Here is a 19,641-nt window from a genome sequence, read left to right on the forward strand (position 1 = left end):
GCATGGCCATTTTCCAGGGTCCTGAGGGGTGACCCTTACTACCACAAAAACTACTGTGGGCAGTTAATATGTCCGTTTATTGTTGTATTGCCCTCTCGCAAGCGAATAGTACAGCGTTCTGTACACAGTAAGTGCTCAAAAAATACGATTGACATAGGTGGACTTGCTTAGCCACAGGCTGCAAGCGCCGAGGCCTGTAACTGCCTCTCAGCCAGGGATGGAGCACTGCTTGTAGGGACTCAGTCTTTGAAGGCTGGAGTGAAAAGAAGGAGGGAAGCTGTACTTTGGATGCCCGTGTGCTCCATAAACCGTGCAAGTGTAAAGTTACACCACAAAAGCAGACAGAATCCAGGAGAAGGCTGCTGGCTTGTTATGCGAGTTGCATGCACTTAAAAAAATAAAAAGAGAGAGACAGGAATTTAGTGGCTTCCCTTCCCAAAAGAAGGATTTTTTTTTCTGTATACTTAAGGGGAGGGGGTCAGTGGTCTAGAGCTCATGTATATTTTGTCATTATTTTATTGATTGTTTGACTTCTGTGAGAATTTGATTTAATTTTCTTTCCTACCAGCTTGGTTCTTCAGACAGTATGACTGCACTAGGAGAATGATCTATTATTTACGTGCTAAAGAGAAACAGTAAGTGGAAATTCACGCACATACACTGAGAGCTGCCCCTCCCACTTGATGACTCTTCTCTTCATCAAATACAATAAAAGGTTTTTATCAACTTAAAACCCTAAGCAAAATTCAGAGGAATTCCTGGTTCCTCCCTCTGTGCTTCTGAGGAGAGAGGTGGGATTGAAAAAAGGAGCAGTTTGCTAATTTTCAGGAGAAGCTTGCAACCACACACTTGGGATTACAATCCCAGGAATATATTTGAAAGAAATCTCCAACTATATTTATGACATTTCTGAAATATTTTTTCACAGACTATTCTTTAGGGTGAATTCTGGTGCACCATCTCCATAGCCTGAGTTGAGAGTCAGCCTATGGCTTGCTTGTTTCTCCTAAAATCTCTATCCACTGAATCCACCACAGCAATGTGGCAGGAGGACAAGACATCCAATCCACATTTGCCTTCAGATACTCATTTGGCTCGGTCTTTTTTTCTCATGGGATTTGTTAAGCGCTTACTATGTGCCAAGCACCGTTCTAAGCACTGGGGTATAGTTAAGGTTGGACCCTGTCCATCTCCCATAAAGGGCTCACATTCTTAATCCTCATTGTACAGATGAGGTAAGTGAGGCACAGAGAAGTGAAGTCACTTGCCCAAGGTCAGACAGCAGGCAACAGGTGCTGCTGGGATTAGAACCCAGGTCCTTCTGATTCCCAGGCCCGTACTCTATCCATTAGCTCCTACTACTCCTATCAGGATCATTCAGCCCCATTCTTTTCTTTCAGGTTGCTGTTTTTCATGCAACTGAATGGCATTAAATAGTTTAGAGGTCCATCAAGTTCCCCACAAAAGATCCAGGAGCAAGCATAATATTTGCAGAACTTGCAATTCACAAACAAAGGATGAGTTTTCGTAGGGACAAGCTGATTTTCGAAGATAAATTTCTGACCAAAAATCATACAGAGGCTTCCTTCTGAACAGGACAAGGCTAATGCTATATGAAGCGTAGGATGTCCAGATTTTCTCAAGTTTATGCCTCAAACCCCTTCACCTTCTACCTCCTTGAGATTGAGGGTGGATAAAGTGAGTGGGGGTTAGTGTCAAGGTGGAGTTGGTTACCATCCAAACTGTAAATTCCTTGTGGGCAAGGACATATCTACAAACTGTTGAATTGTACTTTCCCAGGTTCTTATTATAGTTCTCTGCACATAGTAAGGGCTGAATAAATACTATTGATTGATTGACAGCAGCTCAGGGATGCTTAATAATAATAATAATGATGGTATTTATTAAGTGCTTACTATGTATTAAGAGCCATTCTAAGCTCTGGGGGAGATACAAGGTTGTCCCATGTGGGGCTTACAGTCGTCATCTCCCTTTTACAGATAAGGGAACTGAGGCACAGAGAAGTTAAGTGACTTGCCCCAAGTCACACAGCTGATAAGTGGCGGAGGCAGGATTAGATCTCACGACCTCTGACTTCCAAACCCGGGCTCTTTCCACTGTGCCATGCTGCTTCTTTAGCTTTCGCAAGGAACCAGGACCTGAGGCAGGCTGGATCACTAGTCCCTAATTCCCACGCTGTTCCCCGATTGGCTCACTCCCCTTTCCTAACTTCTGCCTCAGATTCACTCCAGGAGCTTCCAGTGTTCAAGGCATATGGCCTGCCTCTTGGACTTGATCACATCCAGCTTCACTTTGGGATTATTTTTTTTCCTGAATGAACCGAAGCTGGGATGATTAGATTTCCCCATGGCCCTGGCTGGCAGTGGTTGTGTTTCCATTTTCCTGCTTGCTTCCCTTCCACAAATGTAGTAACGACAACAATAACCACAGTAATAATACCAATGATATTTGTTAAGCTCTTACTCTGTGTCCCGCAATGCACTAGAGAAGCAGCGTGGCTCAGAGGAAAGAGCACGGGCTTTGGAGTCAGGGCTCATGAGTTCGAATCCCAGCTCTGCCACTTGTCGGCTGTGTGACTGTGGGCAAGTCACTTAACTTCTCTGTGCCTCAGTTCCCTCATCTGTAAAATGGGGATTAAGACTGTGAGCCCCACGTGGGACAACCCGATTCCCCTATGTCTACCCCAGCGCTTAGAACAGTGCTCAGCACATAGTAAGCGCTTAACAAATACCAACATCATTATTATTATTATTATTATTATCACTAAGTATCAGGGTAGATACAAGAAAATCCCCCTTTCAGAGTCGCCCCTGGAGAGTTTCCAGTACTCTACCAGTCTCGGCTATGGGACGGAGAGTCAAGCAGAGGCCTACCCATTCCACTCCTGGCTTGGCTAGTGAGTGGAAGGCAATCTGCTAACCAGTCAAAACTCACCCGTGCTGGGCAGCAGCGGCATGGGAGTCGAGTGCGGAGACTCGTTTACTGCGCGGAAGAAGGCAATGGTAAAGCGCTTCCGTATTTTTACCAAGAAAACTCTATGGATACTTTACTACCAGAATGATTGCAGATAGAGAGCAGTATTTTTACCAAGAAAACTCTATGGATACTTTACTACCAGAATGATTGCAGATGGAGAGCCAGGCGTTCTGGGACAGATGTGTCCGTGGTGTCACTATGGGTCGGAAATGACTCGATGGCATAAAACAAGACATGACAAGATAATCAGCTTGGACACAGTCGCTGCCCCATGTTAGGCTCATAGTCTACATCATCCCCATTTTACTGATGAGGAAGCTGAGGCCCTGAGAATAATAATAATAGTAATAATGGTGTTTGTTAAGTGCTTACTATGTGTCAGGCTCTGTTCTAAGTGCTGGGGTAGATACAAGGTATTCAGGTTGTCCCCTGTGGGACTCACAGTCTTAATCCCCATTTTACAGATGCGGTAACTGAGGCACAGAGAAGTTAAGTGGCTTGCCCAAAGCCATACAGCTAAGTGGCAGAGCCAGGATTAGAACCCACATACCCTAGAGAAGCAGCGTGGCTCAGTGGAAAGAGCACGGGCTTAGGAGCCAGAGGTCATGGGTTCGAATCCTGGATCCTGGTCATGGGTTCGAATCCCGATCCTGGTCATGGGTTCAAATCCCACAGCTAGGTGACTGTGGGCAAGTCACTTAACTTCTCTGTGCCTCAGTTACCTCATCTGTAAAATGGTAATTAAGCCTGTGAGCCTCTCGAGAGACAACCTGATTACCCTGTGTCTACCCCAGCGCTTAGAACAATGCTCTGCACATAGTAAGCGCTTAACAAATACCAACATTATTATTATTATTATTATTGTTCAGGCCCATTCTCTTTCTACTAGGCCAAGTGACTTCTCCACAGAGGAAACTAAAATGCCCCCTCATTCAACCTATACCCTACCTCACCCAAGCACTACCAAAGAGGATGAGGGAAATAAAGGCAGCCCCTAGTGCAGAGCTGACGCGATGCCCCAGACTCAGAGTTTCCAAAAGTGGGTCCCCAGGAACACTCCTCCTTCTGTGGCTCAGTTCCTCACTGAGCGGCTTCCCAGTGACTGCAGGACAGAGTGGGCAGCCAGATTCCTGGGAAGAAGATGAGGAGATTCCTGGGAAGGAGATGAAGTGAAGAAGAGAGAAAGAGGAGAGAAAGGACCATTCCAGGACCCACTGCCCCAAAGCTGCACATGGAGATGTGAAGGGACAGGTCCCTACAGGTCCCTTTCTACCCCCGTCTCCTGCTGCATATGGATCAAGAGTGGTTTGGTGGATAGAGTGTGGGCCTGGAAGTCAGAAATACCTGGGTTCTAATCCTCCTTCACATATCAGATGTATGACTTTGGACAAGTCACTTAAATCCTCTAGGCCTCAGTTACCTCATCTGTAAAATGGGGATTAAGAATGTGAGCCCCATGTGGGACAGGGACTGTGTCCAACTTGTTGAACTCGTATCTATCCCGATGCTTAGAAAAGTAGAAAAGTGCTTGTAACATAATAAGTGCTTAAATACCAAAATTATTATTATTCATTGATTCATATTTATTGAGTCCTTACTGTGTGCACAGCATTGTACTAAGCGCTTGGGAGAGTACAGTACAACAATAAACAGACACATTCCCTGCCCACAACGAGCTTACAGTCTAACCCTCCTGTCCCCAGATAGCCCTCCACGAAAGGGGCCTTTCAGATCACTTTAACCAATCGAATAATAATGTTGATATTTGTTAAGCACTTACTATGTGCCAAGCATTGTTCTAAGTGCTGGGGTAGATACAAGGTAATCAGGTTCTCCTACGGAGGGCTCACAGTCTTCATCCCCATTTTCCAGATGAGGTAACTGAGGCACAGAGAAGTGAAATGGCTTGCCATGGTCACACAGCTGACAAGCAGAGGAGCGGGGATTAGAACCCATGACCTCTGACTCCCAAGACTGGGCTCTTTCCACTAAGCCATGCTGCTATAATAATAATGAGGGTATTTGTTAAGCGCTTACTATGTGCCAAGTACTGTTCTAAGCGCTGGGGTAGATACAAGGTAAACAGGTTGTCCCATGTGGGGCTCACAGTCTTCATCCCCATTTTACAGATGAGGTAACTGAAGCTCAGAGAAGTTAAGTAGCTCAGTGGCAAGATCCCGGGCTTGGGAGTCAGAGGTCGTAAATTCTAATCCCCGCTCTGCCACTTGTCAGCCGTGTATCTAACCCAGCACTTAGAACAGTGCTCGGCACATAATAAGCGCTTAACAAATACCGACATTATTATTACTAAGTGACTTTCCAAGGTCACCCAGCTGACAAGTGGCAGAGGTGAGAGTAGAACCAATGACCTCTGACTCCCAAGCCCGTGCTCTTTCTCTGAGCCACGCGGCTTCTCATGGCAGTGGGAGTGTTGTGCAGGTAAAATTGATGCTTTGGAGCTCTAATCTACCAGAGCCTTCTCTGAGCCTCTCTAGAGGCCTTCATTAACAGCTGTGCCACCCTCCATCTTGGCCCTCACCCCTTGCCAACTTGGGTGACTCTAGAGCCGATTCCCCGGAAACCCAGCAGACTTGTGGCGGGTGGAAGTGGAAAGGTGCTGCTAGCATCCCTGAGTAGCGGTTGTCAATTGAATGAGCTCTTGAGCCCAGGAGGAGACACACACAGGATGCAGTCCCAAACCAAAACCACCCAGTCCGCCCAGCACCAACTTATTGTTCTTCAGCTGTACGGAGCTGAATTGCAACAAAAAACCACTAGTAACAAATCTTATTGTTAGCTGACTAATGAGTCTGGCAGCATTAACTCCATTAAGACACAGCCTGCTGTTCAGTTCGCCTCACGCAGATATGTACAAAGACGCACTTTAATGAGCCGCCTAAGGTGTCACTGCCTAAGGCACGTGGTTTTTTGGTTCCCTTTTATTGTTTTGTTTATGAGTTGATTGATGTATGAACAAGCCATTTTCCACGAAATGAGATTAAAGTTTAGTAGATTTGCAGGTGCAAGTCAACACGTGCCTGGTGTATCGAAACTTGTGCGACAAGGATGCAGATGGCAACAACTTCAGATTTACTCCATTTGGGAGTGAGCATACTCTCTTTAGTTTGCTCCTAGGTGCTTTTGAAGGGAAATGAGTGGTACCAGAAACCTTCTTTGATCCATTTCTTCCCCTTCACCTGCCCCTTTCTTTTCTTTCCTATGGATGGAGAGATGGTTGGGAGACGTGATGAGTTTCCCTCATCTCTCTGGTGCTCTCGGGTTGCGCAGAGTCCTGTGACCCAGGGCAGTGGATGTGTGTCTCACTGGAGTTGCACTGCGCTGTTCAATTCCTCCAAGCCTTGACCAGCTCAGACCCCAATGATTAGGTTCCTCTCTCTGCACCCAGGGTAAAATATCTCACTGCTTATCATGGAAGATGTTCAAATGAAAGATACATGCTCAGGATGAATGGAAATCCAGCCCTCAAAGTCGCCCGGTTCTTTCCTCCCTCCCTCCCCATATCTTTTCCTTCATCATCCTTCTTTTTTCCTCCCCTACTTTTTCTTTATTCTTATCTACTGCTCTTTCTCTTCTTCTGCCTGCTTTTAAATCTCTCTCTCTCTCTCTCTCTTTCTCTCTCTCTCACACACACACACACAGAACCTCCTCTGTACCTATTTGGAAAAAAATACACACCAACACTCATTTTTTTCCAGCTTTGTTAAAAAACAGTCCCATTTAAGCCATGACAGCTACGACTCAGTAATCTGTACATACAATTTAATCCTTTAAAGAATCAGCAGGACCCACATCAATCAAGAGCCTTCATCAACTTGTAAAAACAATATTTTGATTCAATCAGATTCAAAGCCCTGAAATTCCCAGCTAATTAATGCAGGGTCACTCGAGGGCTGTGCTGTGGTGGCGAGAACAGTGGTCAAATATTTACCCCTCAACACACTACACATTTGGACCGCTGAGGACCTGAGGAGGAGGGAAGAACAGATAATGCACCTTTAGCTGAAGCAAGTTTCATTTGTCACAAGTATTTGGATAAATCATAATTAAAGGGAAAAGAAGAAAGAAAAGCCTCTTTATTATCCAAATATGCAAGCCATTCAGCTCCAGGTCTGCTAAATAGTTGGTGACCCAGCCAGTATCCTGCTGATCGCTCTGTTTTAACATCTGCATAAGTCCCAAGTGCTTGAGTGTTTTGTGGAGCAAGCCTTCCCTGAAACATACTAAATAAATTTCATGTTTAAAATGGTGTAGACAGCTCAAAGTTACTCTGGAATACAATCCTCTGAGACCTTTTGGGTTAGCTTCAGCTTCCTATAAATTTGCCTTGGTTTCGATTTCCTTCTTTAGACATCTTCTAGGCCTATTCCAGAGAGCCGGTAGTTTTATTTACGTGAGTACATAGACTCGGCTCAAAAATAAAGGTTTCGATGTCTTTGTGTGCAATGTATTCGCATTTATCGCTAGCTGGATGAACTCGCATTTTTCATACATACAGATGAACAGAAAAGCAATCAATCTTACACATCACAATACACAACATATATGTGCACAAATGGGCAGGAATTGTTTCTATCTTTGGCCAAATTGTACATTCCAAGTGCTTAGTACAGTGCTCTGCACATAGTAAGCGCTCAATAAATACTATTGAATGAATGAATGAAATGTCTGTATATGTGCATGTGTGTGTGTGTGTGTGTGTGTGAGCATTCCACACCCAAAGAAAGGATTCATAGAGGCCACGAGCAAATACATCAGTCAATCAACAAATGGTATTTATTGAGTGCTTACTACGTGAAGATCACTGTACTAAGCGTTTGGGAGAGTACAATAATAATAATAATGTTGGTATTTGTTAAGCGCTTACTATGTGCAGAGCACTGTTCGAAGCGCTGGGGTAGACACAGGGTAATCAGGTTGGCCCACATGAGGCTTACAGCCTTAATCCCCATTTTACAGATGAGGTAACTGAGGCACAGAGAAGTTAAGTGACTTGCCCAAGGTCACACAGCTGACAAGTGGGGGAGCCGGGATTCAAACCCATGCCCTCTGACTTCCAAGCCCGTGCTATTTCCACTGAGCCACGCTGCAATTAATAAGCCCATTCCCTGCCCATAATGAGTTTTCAGACTACACATAAGCAAAACTCATCTACATACCAGTTCTTCAGACAGATAGATTTTTGTTTTTCACTTTCCAGGGCCTAAAAATGTGGGGGAACATTGAAGTGCACTTGGCAAAAAGGACATATTTACGTCTCTTCTCTTTGACCCTGTTTCTTGCCTCTCCTGTAAATTATTTCAAAAATGTACCCAGTATGTCTGCAGAACTCCAAGAGCTGAGTGTGGGTTTTTTGTCGTTGTTGTTGTTGTTAGTTGTTGGGTTTTTTGTTTTTTCTACAGACACCAAAATAGACATTCCAGAGATGTGCAAAGAAATTGTTTGCAGGGGAAAGACAATGGAGCACTGTTCTGGCTTCCCTTTAAGGGTTTTTTTTGGGTCCTTGTAGTTTTAGTTTTAAATATTTCTGAATTTGCGTTCTTGAATTACACAGGGGACAGAAAACGTGTCTCTTTTCCATCAAACGCCTGTGCCTGTGTGAAGGTCAGCAAAGGAGCCTCTGGCCTCTAAATCCATCATGCACTATATATACTGGTTTCCCCCTGGATTTTAATGATTAGGAAAAGAATGCCATCATGATCGGAACATACGGAACTGGTAAAAGTTCTGGGTCAAATATCCAATAATCATTTCAGAATTAAACCACATTAGCTGTTTCAGTTATCCTTAGAAAGCAAGGCACAGACAAGCTACCTTTTTTTGTTTTTCGTTTTTTTTTTTTAAAAAAAAAACAGCTATACTCAAGACTTTATCTCAGTGACATTTTACTTATGTCATACTGGTTTACAAGGGCAATTATTGATTGATGACAATACTTAATTGGGCTTAAGGCCAAATCTAAACCAGGGTTTCAAATAAAGCAGTAGGGAATAAAGTGGAATTGCTTCGGCTTAGGGGCAGCCAGCCCTGACCAGGCTCCACTTAAGGTGCCAGAGGCCCTGACCCCCGAATGGAAACTCACTGACATTACTGGGCTGGCAAGGAGAATCTGGGCACCCTGAAGCTGTGTCTCTCCATCTAAGGCTGTCGGGGAAACACACTGGCCAAGTCCGTCCAGGACAAATCTAATGAGAGAGCTTGAAAAAAAATTCCAAGGAATCTGTTTGCCTGAGTGGGACTACGTATAACATCTGACCCAGGAGCTTGCTAACGTTTTGGGAAGTTGGCCCTGGTACAATCTGTCACAATTCAGCCCGGCAGTACTGAAAGGGGGCAGATCTGACTTGTTCAGATACAGCTTTTTGGGATGATGGAGTCTTCTGTCTGGAGTGAAGCACGAGCCTCAATCCTGAGATTTCAGGACCTAGAACCTGCCCAGAGGAAGTGATTACAATGCTAGTGGTTTGCATAACACCACTCACATTCTCTCTTCCCTGCTAGTCATGTTTTTGAAGTAGAAGTAAAGGAGCAGGATATTTGGACATTGTTGCATCCTCAATGTAAGTATTGGCCCAGGTGTCTCTTGGATTCCTTTCCTTCTGCCTAAGCAGGCTGGCAGCTCTAGGTCGTCTCTTCCCCTATTCTACTCCTAGCCTGCCTGGACCCTGAACCCTCTTTGATGTGGATGTGCAGACATTCACTTATCTGGCGTTCTTCAGTCAGAAGTTTCATCCTGGTGCCTAATTCTTCAGATTCCTTACTGTCACGCTGTCTTCCAGCCCATGCCAAGTCTTGGGGATTGCTAAAATGTTTCACTGATCCAAAGAAGCTGGTGATACTACAGCTCAGGAAAGGGTTTCCACTGCTGGGGCCTTAGCCAGCAGTTCTAGACACAGAACGAGAAGCCCACAGATTGGGGTAGGCTTGAGGTAGGCATTCACCCGAATGAGATGTCCAAACTGCCACTGTACTGATCTAAGCATTTATCCAATGCCGCCTTGAGTACCTCATCAGCCTCCTCGCTGCCTCTTGACCCTCCCCAATCTTGGCCATATTTGACTCTGCTGCCCAGATAATTTTTCTAAAAAAAATGTACAGTCCACAGTTCCCCACTCCCCAAGAACCTCCAGTGACTGCCCATACATTGCTGCCCAGATAATTTTTCTAAATAAAATGTACAGTCCACAGTTCCCCACTCCCAAGAACCTCCAGGAACTGCCCATACGCTAATACATCACACAGAAACTCCTATCGGCTTTAAAACACTCAGTCAGCTCAATCACTCCTATCTTACCTCAGTGATTTTCTACTAAGTCTAGCCTGTATACTTTGCTCCTCTATCACCAGCTTGATCACTAGTCCTCAATCTTGTCTCTCTCTCCATCTACAACCTTTCCCACATGCTTACTCTGTTCTGGAGCCCCTCTCCCTTTGACCAAATACATGGCAGACCGCCAGATTCCCCACCTTCAAAGCCTTCACTTCAAATGTCACTTCATTCATTCATTCAACAGTATTCACTGAGGGATTACTGTGTGCAGAGCACTCTACTAAGCACTTAGAAGACTACAATACCATGATAAATTGACACATTCCCTGTCCAAAACAATGATGATGATGATGATGATGATGTTGGTATTTGTTAAGCGCTTACTCTGTGCAGAAGACTGTTCTAAGTGCTGGGGTAGGTACAGGGTAACTGGGTTGTCCCACGTGAGGATCACAGTCTTAATCCCCATTTTACAGATGAGGTAACTGAGGCACAGAGAAGTTAAGTGACTTGCCCACAGTCACACAGCTGACAAGTGGCAGATCCGGGATTCAAACCCATGACCTCTGACTCCCAAGCCCGTACTCTTTCCATTGAGCCATGCTGCTTCTCTAACAAGCTTAACAGTCTAGAAGGGGGAGCTTACAGTCTACACCTCCTCCACGAGGCCTTCCCCAGTTAAGCCCTCTTTTCCCCTACTCCCTCTCCTTTCCGCATCACCTATCCATTAAGATCTGTGCCCTTTACGCACTTGATTTGATATTCACCCCACCCTTTGCCTCACAGCACTTACTTAACCATAATTTATTTATATTAGTGTCTGTCTCCCCCTCTAGATCGTGAGCTCCTTACAGGGAGGATATGTCTACCAACTCTGTTGTACTCTCCTAAGCACTTAAGTACTGTGCTCTGTACACAGTAATCAGTCATATTTATTGAATGCTTACTGGGTGTAAAACGCTGTACTAAACACTCTCTATATTGTAAGCTCACTGTGGGCAGGGAATGTATCTGTTATATTGTACTCTCCCAAGCACTTTGCATAGCGCTCTGCACACATTAAGTGCTCAATAAATGTGATGGACTGACTGACTATAGTTAAACGGAGTTGGTAGATAAGTTCCCATCCATAACAAGTTTAGAGTCTAGACACTCAATAAAAAACACTGATTGATTATCTGCATAAGGCTCATTGAGCTGGGCTCTCCCTGTGAGGTGAGCTCTATCCATCCACATTACCAAACCCTTAGTCCAGGACTTTCCATTGCAGCCATCTTCCTATCCACCAAAGGCCATGTCGCCCTTATTCAGATCCTTTCTCCTTCATGAAGCTTTCTTTTGGAGCTGTAGTCTCTGATCAGCAAACTAGAAAATCTCTTGGATCCCTTTCCAAAGCCCTCCTAACAGGTCAAAGACCTCCGCTCTCCCAAAACCACACAAGACACTATTTAATGGCTTTATTGGTCCACCTCATCTCAGTCAGTAAATAAGATCCCAAAGGGGTGGGGCTTCTCGAAGTTCTGGAGAGGTTTATGTGGGTCAAGCAGTGATAGCCCAGAAATGGAAGGGGTCTTAAGAGAGCATCTAGGCAAGCCCCTTGCCTACATTTAGTGGGCACATTGACCCCTAGAACTATGGGGCTCACTTAGCCAGTAATCAATGCCCTCTCATCCATTAGCTCTCTTGTTCTCACACATTCTTTGAAAAACTGAAGGCAAAATGATTCTCATTTCTCCAGTGTTAAAATAAACCGACCAACAAAAAATCTGATTAGCCTGGGAAGCAGCGTAGCTTAGTGGACAGAGCGCGGGCCTGGGAGTCAGAAACACCTGGGTTCTAATCCCGGCTCCGCCATATGTCTGCTGTGTGACCATGGGCAAGTCACTTTGCTTCTCTGTGCCTCAGTTACCTCATCTGCAAAATGGAGATAAAAGTGTGAGGCCCAAGTGGGGACAGGAACTGTGTCCAACCTGATTAACTTGTAACTACTCCAGCACTTAAAACAGTGCTTGGCACATAGTAAGTGCTTAATAAGTACCATAATGATCATTATTAATTATTATCTACCCCAGCACTTAGTTCAGTGTCTGGCACACACTAGGACTAACAAATACCATTAAAATAACCAAAAAACCCTAAAACAATTGATGACAACACTCAGTCTGGCTGTGTCCCAAATTCCAGGCAGCAGAAAGTGGGATCTCTGAGCAGGAAACATAACTTGCCCTTTACAGATTTCCAGCACTGTTTTAGCCAGTGCTCGCCTTTTACTAGTGGTTTTTAGTAACAAGAAGAATCTTCTCTCCTGATAATTAATGTCTAACTACTTGACAGCTTTATTGTTTCAGTTTCATTTCCGATTTAACCTAGCAGCCAATATTTAATTGTTGATAACTACTGATTCCTTTGCAATGATTTCTTAGAGGGATTTCAGATGCATTCTCTTTCCCCAGGGGCTTTTCACATCACTCTCTCTCTCTCTTTCTCTTTCTCTCTCTCATGAGCTGATCTTACTTTTGGTAAATACACTTCCCAATAAGATATTCTGTTAGTTAATTACAGTTCCAATTAAGTCATTTTTACTAATAAATGAAATCAGATTCCACGATATGTTCAAAACAGCCTTAGATGCTGCTTGTAAAAGCTCAGGGAAGCTTGGCATTATTCTTCAAAGTATTATTTCTGAGCTGCCAAATTACTAGGATCAAGGAACCACAGTTCTTCTGGAAATACACCTGCCACTAATGATTCACACCTTATTATCCCGTTTCCCACTGTCTCATGCCTTGTAGCTTTCTGGTCACTATGCCTCTCATTAGCTTAATGCTATTTCCTTCAACTTCTCTCCTTGAATTCTGGGTCCCTTTATCTGGGAAATTATTCTGCCTATCTCTATCCCTACTGCTTTTTTCTTCCTGGCACTGGAATCCATGGCTGTGTCTTCACCAGGGACTGGTACCTTTCTAAATCATTCTTTTTTTTAAAAAAAAAGAAAACATATGTTTTGTAATGATTGCACCATAAAAAGCACTTGATGCCCAGAATCAAGTTTGTATTCATGGTTTTGGCCACATAAATATAGCATAGGGAGGCATGCATCTCTAGTCCCACCTCTACACTGGCTCTGGGAACCCTGTAGACATTATATTATTTAAATCTTGCTTAGAGAAGCAGCATGAATGACCTAGTGGAAAGATCACTGCCTGGGAGTCAGAGGACTGAGGTTCTAATCCCAACTCTGCACTGTCTACTGTGTGACCTTGGGAAAGTCACTTCACTTCTCTATGCCTCAGTTTCCTCATCAGTAAAATGGTGATTCAATACCTGTTCTCTCTCCTACCAGGCTCTGAGCCTCCCTTAGAGGAGGGATTGAATCTGACCTAATTAACTTTTTATCTCCCCCAGCGCTTAGAACAGTACTTGACACACAGTAAGTGCTTAACAAATAATATTATTATTGCTTCAGGTGGCTTTTTGGATTTTTTTAACCGCATTTATAATCATCTCTGCATTTGCTCCCACATTACATGATCTCGAAGTAGGCCAACAGAATTGACAGAGGAAAGAAGCCACCAGTACCTCCAGGCAACTATGGTGAAAGGTGGGCAGGGGTCGGTGTGTGTGCATTGCGGATGTGTCTGAGTATGTAAGAGTTAAGTGTGAGTGGGTAAGTGGATCTCTCCCCCTCTCAGAAGAGGGACATATCTTTCTACGAGAGGCTGGGTGAGGAATGATGGGGAAAACAGAAGTGGAAGTTTCTTTAGAAACAATACACCTATCTAAGTGACTGACTAGGTCATATTGAAAACCACAAATGTTGTTAGTAATTATCCACAAAAGTAATAATCATATAAAGATCAATGTGCATTAAATCAATTCAAATCTGGGGGCCTCTTTTTAAGCGAAAATATTTTTCCATTTTGGAGCACCAGCTTTTATGGGATGTTAGCTAAAATCCTGGGCCCCCTTGTTTTGAGAGGATCAAGGTAATCACACCCTCCTATTCTCCATTATCAGGAATGATCAAGAACTGGCCGAATAGTATGATGGCATCGTGCTTTTAAAGGGTAGAGTGTGAAAAACTCTGAAGGCATGAAATACTATAGCACCACCTCTTGAAAAGGTAAGATCCTTTCAACTACTCCACTAAGTTAGCCGCTTTTTGAGTGATGGGGCAGAAATGTTCTCCAGGCTAATCAAGTCAGATACCTCTGAGGATTTTTTTTACCCTGTTAGGAAGGAAATCTGATGTGATCAGAACTATAACGACTAGCTGTTCAAAGAGGATATAATTTGGAAGTGATTCTATTCACTCATTCCTGGAGGTTATCAGCTGATGGCTAATAAATACTATTGATTGATACTATTGATTAAGGCAAATTACTCACCAGAAAAGGCCTTACCACAATGCAGACATGGAGGGCTGGAGAAAAATCACTTCCATCATCACCCCCACCTAATTTGTTGAGTAGGCCACTCAGGAAAAAGATAAAATGGTTTCCTTGAAGTTAGCCCAGTCTGTTACTAACATCCAGATATACGCTAATGATAGCGAATCACCAGATGGGCTAAATGGGCCTGGGAATTCACTGAAACTCAACCAAGGAAAGATAGTCAGATAGGGCTTGCCTTAAAAAGGTTAAGTGAGTTTGTCATATGGAATCTGGAAGTTCAATTTTGTTGATGGATCACTAAGATCATAGCTTCCGCTTTGAGACCTGGTAAGGTACTGGAGAGCAGATGTCCAAATTATTCCCACTATCCTGTGAGCACCATGAAGGCAGGAATGGTGTCTATTTACTCTCCTGTACTCTCTCAAGCACTTAGTACACAGTGCTCTCCAGAAAGTGAACATTTATGAAACATAGAATTGACTGATGGATGTATAGACATTAACAGGTAACTGTCAGTTTGGCTGGGAAATTGGGGGTTTAGGGTGGGAGGGGTGACAATGCAAAGCAAGGATCCATAGATGGGGGGTAGCCTAGGGGAAAGAGTACAGGCTTGGGGAGCAGAGGATCTGGGTTCTAATTCCAGCTCTGTCAATTGTTTGCTTTGTAACCTTGGGCAAGTCACAACTTCTCTGTGCCTGTTTCCTCAAGTGTAAAATGGGAGTTCAAAACCTGTTCTCTCTCCTAATTAGACTGTCAACTCCATTTGGGGCAGGTACTGGCTTCAACTCAATTAACTGTACTTATCCCAGCGTTTGGAACAGTGTCTGACACAATAAACCCTTAGCAAATACCATAAAAAGGCAGCTCTTTCCCAAGCCTCCACCTTCTACTTATTGATTCCTAATCTAGGTGCTTGCCTTTCTATTGTACGCTGATGGAGTAATTAATGCATGTTTTCCAGCTTTTTCATCTTCCCAATTAAAGAGGCACCAAATCTGTCCCATAATCTAGTGAGAAGATGAAGTTTAAAAGAAGCTGCTTTGATCTCCCAAAGGATCCTTTCTGAAACAGTCACATTTGTGCTGCTGTCCTGACCCAAGATACTATTCAAGGAGTCCTGACCTTGCTTCAACTCCCCTACAGAATTTTTTCTTAGACCTTCTCTCCCTTCTAAATGGGTTTTTCAGCCAGCCATCACTGACACCTCACTACCGTCAAATCTCTGATTTATCTTTGCTCAGTTCCTCCTTAAAACACTCATGGGCCTATTAAAAAATTTTGAGCAAGAGTATTGCTTTGTAGTGCTTCATGACAAGTGAGTTGTCATCACCTTCTGCTATTGTCATTATTTTAATATTTTGGTAGTGTCTAAGCCTCATATAGGAAAATAAGGAAATGATTGGCATATTACTGCCCTATCTGAGCTACTGCTCAGGTTTATCTAGTTATTAGGGCTTCCAAAATTGACCACACTTGTCCCAAGGTACAGCCATGGCAATGGGGAAAATTCTACCTCATTAAGTTGATACCCTATGCTAATTACCAAACACACAAAGTAAGACACCAAATCTTCCATCTTAAAATGAGCTGAACATGTGAGAAGCAAAGACTCTTATGAAGTGGCAAATATAAGTCAGTAAGAAAGCAGTTAATGTGATGCATGCCTCATTTGATCGTGGGCCAAGGAATGAAGGAGGGCAGAGTCTATGAGAACTCAAGTTCTAGTACCAACCAAAGGGGATAACCTCCCTATCCCAGTGGGGATCCAGGGAAAGGGGGTGAGACATGTGTCAGGCTTCAGAGACCATCAAGGCTGGGAGATTACAGCCTCTACAACAAATCAACTCTCCCATTCCTAAGTGGTTACTGTGACTGAAGCTATGAACATTAGACAGTGAGCTGTGAGAAGTCACAAACTCCTTTCCTATTGCCTTTTTGTTTTGTTTTAACTTATCCCTGACTTTATCTTTAATGTTGCTTTGGGGTTCTTATTGTTTAGTCCTTATGTATCTGTTGCCAGAACTCTTTCCTCTTTTATACTTAGATAGTGAATCCTTTGGGGGCCAGGAACCATGCCTAATTTTTCACCCATGTGTATCCTTTCCCAGCGCTTAGCATTTAGAATTTTCCACGTAGTAAGTGCTTTTTAAATACGTTTACAACTACTCTTGCTAAGTGATACTGACAACCAAGTGGTAGTAGGGCAACCAAAGAGGAGCAGTGGAGAAGAGAGGGAATTATCCCATGGTACTTTTAAGTGTACTGCTGTGTGACCTTGGCAAGTCACTTCACTTCTCTCAGACTCTGTTACCTCATCAAGGCTATAAGCCCCACATGATACATGGACTGAATCCAATCTAATAAACTCGTATCTACCCCACTGCTTAGAACAGTGCCTGGCACACAATAAGTGCTTAACAAATACCAAACCCCAAACCAAAAAAGTTGCAGCCCTAAATCCAGCAGTGAAAACAGTAGGTAAAGCAGAATGGGCATCTGTGCCTTAACTGTAAGATTTGCCAGCCCAAGTGGTTTGGTGGGCCACATTCTGGCTTGTCTGTTTACTGGTTGCCAAGGCCTTCTCTACTGAGTGATTTGTTGGTTCCCCTCAGGATGCTGAGAACAACTGGATCAGGCTAGAAAAAGAAGAGGATGGAAGGTGAGAATAAGAGTGGACCAGTACATCCCCCAAATCCTCATATTGGGTGGCCAGTACATCAAAGAAACTTAGTAGTTTACATTTATTAAATGTTCTCTAAACATCACTGTGAACTTGTCAGGTACTTCGGGCACTATGCCAGAAAGGCACACTCACTAGTCATCTCTGTTACTCCCAAAGTGAAACTCCCTGAAGCAGCATACCCTAATGGAAAGAGTACAGGGTGTGAGTCAGGAGATCTGTGTTCTAGTCCACATTCTGACATTTGTCTGTGATATGACCTTAGACAAGTCCCTTAACTTCTCTGTGCTTCAGTTTCCTCATCTGTAAAATGGAGATTAAAGACCTGTTCTCCCTCCCTTTAGACGGTGAGTCTCATGTGTAATGGGACTTTGTCTGACTTGATGTTATGTACCCCAGTGCTTAGCACATAGTAAGCACTGAACAAATATCATAATTATGATGATTATAATGATGTCACCAGTCATCAGGTCAGCAATTGTCCTTATTTGCCCAATCCCCGAAACTGGGGTAGGGAAGGCTTGGAACAGAGAGTAGAAAATGGGAACAGCACAGAGGGGATAGAAACAGACAAGGAGAAAGCAAGGAAAGAGCCTAGAGGGTCAAGAAAAGGGAAGGAGAGGCAACATGTTTAAGGGAAAATGGCAGGTAGGTTCAGAATTTGGGGTGTAGGAGGCTGGGGGACATATTTCGTTAACAGCAGGCAGGGTGGGAGAAATGCTGATACTTCTTAGTTAAAATTCCTTGAACCTAATCTGTTCTATGGGCAGGGAACATGTCTGCTATTTCTGTTATATTGTATTCTCTCAAGCAGTTGGTACAGTGCCTTGCACACAGTGAGTGCTCAAAAAATATGATTAATTGATTGATCAATCTCTCCCTTCCCAGGCAAAGATGTTCCTTGAGATGCAGTCTTAGTGCTGGACTCCGTAGTGGTGATGCTGACCAGTATTATGAGGCAGCTTTAACCCACCCATTTTTCTGTTTGCCTTTTGAATTTAAAAAACAAAAATCTATTCTTATTCCAGTTGCATGCTTTTTTCTCAAACCCAGTTTCCTCATTCTTCAGTTTAGTCCCACCCTCAAACCCTGCTGCCAAACCAGCAATAACTTCATTAACCGACCCTGGCTTTGATTATACCATAGGGTCAGATTTTGCTTTTACAGCTGTTGTACTTCTGAAGGATCAAAATAAAACTCATGGTCTAAATTCAAAAAACAAAATTGTCATTGGGAATTTCTATTGAAGTTGTAGGCTGGCATGCAAACTTTAAAACATTCTTAAAGCCCAAATTTACAAGTCTGAAAAAGATGGCTTCTGCCACTGTTTTTCAAAAAAAAAAAAGGCTAAATTCTCTCAGAGGGAAGAGAAAATCCAGTGGAATCAAATTCCTCATTGTAGGGACAAGGGACTGTGTCTGATCTAATTGTACATCTCTCAGCGCTCAGCAATTAGTACAGCAATTAGCACATAGAGTGCATTTAACAAATTGCACTATTATTATTATTATGATTAATAAGAGCTCATTCCAATGTCTAACTTTAGCTATTAAATAAATGATGACAATTTCTAGCATGGGTGGCATATTCATTCATTCATTCAATCGTATTTACTGAGCGCTTACTGTGTGCAGAGCACTGTACTAAGTGCTTGGAAAGTACTATATAGGTGACCCTTGGATTTGAAGATGATGGCATGGATAAAGATTACCCTTGATTCCGCTGTTGCTTTATTACCCACAAAGCATGGCACTGTTTTCTCCATCTTGGTGTTAAAACCTCCATAAAGCCTCTGCTCGACGACAATTATCTGTTCTGTGGTTGTAACACACAGGGATATCATTTCCATAGGAGCAAGTGGTCCATCGCCTCCACAGGACAGATAAAACAATTAGGTTGCTCCTAGTTTTTTGGGCAGGGCAGGTAGCTTTAGCTAGCTCACACCACCCCTTGGAACAGCGGGCCAGTCAGTTGGCTCCACTCCTTGCCATCTTGACAGCAGACCACAGCTATCGAGGGCTTTCTCCAGTAGATTTCAGGGCCTCCGCCTCCTCTCAAGAACCCAGTAAGGATGGACCATATAATAGTAATTCAGTTATTTCATCCTGGCTCTCCCCCCATCTTAGCTTTCTTTGATGATCTACTACAATCCAGCCCGCATAATTCGTTCCCCTAACACCAACCTATTGTATCTCAATCTCATCTATCCTGTCATCTACCCTTTGCCTGTGTCTTCCCTCAGGCCTGGAACACCCTCCCCCTAAATATCTGATGGAGCATTA

General features: G+C 43.5%; 1 long non-coding RNA gene across 1 annotated transcript; it reads left to right on the plus strand.

Moving 5' to 3' along the window:
* Positions 1 to 567: 567 nt before the first annotated feature.
* On the plus strand, positions 568 to 17,357 carry LOC120638705. Its single transcript, XR_005660590.1, has 3 exons — positions 568 to 635; positions 14,303 to 14,408; positions 17,292 to 17,357. It is a non-coding gene; the product is annotated as an uncharacterized LOC120638705 (long non-coding RNA).
* The last annotated feature ends 2,284 nt before the right edge of the window (positions 17,358 to 19,641 follow it).

This window comes from Ornithorhynchus anatinus, chromosome 11 (assembly GCF_004115215.2).
Source record: "Ornithorhynchus anatinus isolate Pmale09 chromosome 11, mOrnAna1.pri.v4, whole genome shotgun sequence".
Classification (NCBI taxonomy): domain Eukaryota; kingdom Metazoa; phylum Chordata; class Mammalia; order Monotremata; family Ornithorhynchidae; genus Ornithorhynchus; species Ornithorhynchus anatinus.